Source organism: Charadrius vociferus, unplaced genomic scaffold, assembly GCF_000708025.1.
Source record: "Charadrius vociferus isolate BGI_N301 unplaced genomic scaffold, ASM70802v2 scaffold282, whole genome shotgun sequence".
Lineage (NCBI taxonomy): Eukaryota > Metazoa > Chordata > Aves > Charadriiformes > Charadriidae > Charadrius > Charadrius vociferus.
In genome coordinates, this window is record NW_009647731.1 from 1,761,153 (window position 1) to 1,764,082 (window position 2,930).

Below are 2,930 nucleotides of genomic sequence, written 5' to 3' on the forward strand. Positions count from 1 at the left end.
CTCGGCCTTGGTCCCCCCCCCCGGCTCCGAAACTGCAGCTCTCCCTCCACAGTGTGTTTTCGTGGCTATCTGAACCTGCTGAGCCGCTCCAGCCAGCTCGTCCCCGTGTCTTATTTGCCATCGTACATGGTCTTTGCGAATTGTATCATATTGTACATGACTTCGGGTTTCCAGAGTTGTAGTGTTCTGACTACAGTATTTCCATGTGTGTACATAAACCTGAATAAGCACAACTGAACTCCTGAATGAAGTGTATACGTTTCATAAACTGATTGTCATATGAATGAATTTTATAATTATTCCAATTTTGTTGTAGATTTCCAATCTTTCCTATTTATTTTGTACCAGATTTATTTGTATATTTTGTGATTTTGTTTAAAAGCATTTTGTTTATTTCTATTCTTTTTAGATAAATGATGATTTTTTTTTTCTGTTGAACATTCCAGTTTATGCATTTTTCCCTCCTCCATGCTCCCTCCTCATTTCCAAGGGACGGATTTTGGCATGCGGGTGGTGGGGCTGATGTCGGTGATCCTGGACCCAGATCTCTGCTATTGGCACATCAGCCATCTTTAATCTCCTCTTCAGCTGTCAAGAGCCACGGAGAGGCCGGATCCTATTCTCCTTAGAGCCAGGTCTTGCTCTTCGCTTTGGTGGGTCTGGGCCCATAAGTCCTCGAGCCAGGGAGGGCTCTGCCAGTGGTTTTGCTGACCAGAAGTTGGGAAGCTGGTGGCAACAGCAAGCTTTCTGACTTTTGCTTTCTGAAGTTCCCTCAAGGGTCAGGGTCTTTTTCTTCCACTAATAAAATCCCCTTATTTACAACTTGCTCTCCATAGATCATGTTTGTTTTTCTGGAAGCATAGATGCCATCTATCTGTCAGTCTGGAGAGTGTGTTCCTGCCAGGTGGTGTGTGACTGGGGGGTCACCAGCGAGGGACGTGGCTGATGGTGATGGCGGCTCTGTTGGACAGGAGTCAATAGAGGAGTGAGTCTGTCTGTCCCCTTGCATTGTTAGGTCCCGCTGCCTGCTCCCCTGGTGTTGGGACTTTGGCAGCAGAGTTGTGCGGAGTCTGCAGTGACAGAGACTTATTTCTGAGCAGGAGAGTGAGTCTGTGCTTAGTCCCCTGCCCAGCATCATGTCCAGCTCCATGCCGGCGGAGGAATGGCCGACCCTTTCCTGCTTGCCAGATACAGCCCTGCCACGTGCCCGTTTCATCCTCCTTGCAGCCATTTCGCCCAGCTGCTGTCCCTGCATGGGCCTTTCTGCCTTGCTCAGCTCTTGAGCTGTGAAACGCTGGGTTAGCGTGTTGGGCAACGTCTGCTGAAGCCTTGTTGGGGGTTCTGCTGCACACAGGAGCAAAACAGGAGCTGCACACCCGTTCCTGTGCCACAGGGTGGCCCCACCTCCCTGGACCTCGCTCCCCAACATGGTATCGGCAGGACCTGGGCAGAGTGGCAGGGCCTGTGAGGACGTCTGCTCCTCTGCGTGTGCCTGTCCCTGGCAGCGGGTGGAGGATGGCGGGATGCTGCAAGCAGGATGTAAGTAGAATTAATGCAAAGGCAGATTTGGGGGATGGCTCTGATGGTGAAGAGGAGCAGGGCAGGAGAGTCAGGTCCCTGCGGGGTGGCGGGACGGGCGTGGGCTGTCCCCGTCCAGGCTGCACTGTGCGGTGCCTGAAGCGAAGGCGGCTGCACCTCCGCTCTGCGTCCTCGCAGCACCCAGGCTGCGCTCTGCGCTCCCGCTGCAGCAGCAGGGATGGGACCCCAGCGCTGAAGGCCAGTTCTCACATACTGTGTGAGTCATGCTGAAGGTCACCTTTTGTACCTACAGGTTGTTAAGTCCTGGTAGACCAGTCACCCTCCCCCCGCCAACCATGCTGCTGCTGCACAGCTCTGTCTGTGTGCCTGGTCAGCCCTGCGCCTCCCTGCACGCTCCGCGGGCCCCAGGGCCGTTCTGCTGGAGGTGAGCACCTTCGTGCAGGGCCCGGGGAGAGGGGCGGTGGCTCTACGCCCACAAAATTGCCTTGGCAATGTACGCTGCAGGGGGCTGGCCTTCAGGTGCCAAGGTAGCAATAGCTGCGGCTCAGGGAACAGCACAGTTCACGTCCTCCATGGTGGGCAGGGACACCCTCACACTGGGCCTGCGCTCCACTGAGAGAAGGTGGCGCAAAGGAAGAGGTGCTGGGAGCAGCTCCAGCTACCCTGACCTGGCCAGAAGTACTCGCTGGCAGTGCCCAAACCAAAAATGCCTGCAGGGCTGTGGCTAAGGTCAACCCTGTGACTAAGGGCTCCTGTCCCTGGTAGAGTTTGCACTGACCCCGCTCCGTCTCTGTGGAGCAGCGCGGGTGGGCGTCTAGTGTTGCAGAAAATAGGAGAAATCAGGTCTGTGAGCACTCAGGGCAGGGGTGAGGCCTGTCCCCGGGGCTCGCATTGCTCCTGCCGGGGTTTTGCCGCAGGAGAGCCTGACACTGGTGGGCAGCAGCATGGCCGTCCCTTGGGACAGGGCCCAGGCTGCGGGGAGAGCAGCGGGAGCATCGCAGCAGCTGTGGCTCCCGCTGGCTTTTCCTGGGGGCTCTGCAGTGGCAGTTGGACACAGGTACTGCCAGGCCTGGAGCAGCAGCTGGTGCGGGCCAGAGGTGCAGGCAGCTGCCTGCCAGCAGTGTGGGCTGCGAAATGGGGCTGTGGCCATGTTCCCTGTGGCAGCCGGGGCATACGGCTTCACCTTGGCTCTTGCTTGGTGGTTTCTTACTGCACCACCATCGTGCAGCCAGCGCAGGATGGGCAGAGGGGCACCAGGCTGGGCAGTGAGCAGTGCCTGTGTGTCCCTCAGGCTCTGTCCGCCCCTTTCCCACCATCAAGTGAGGGTCAAATACTTTCCATTGCTCCAGCCTTGAAGAGTCTTCTCCCTATCGAAGTCAGAAATAGCCCTG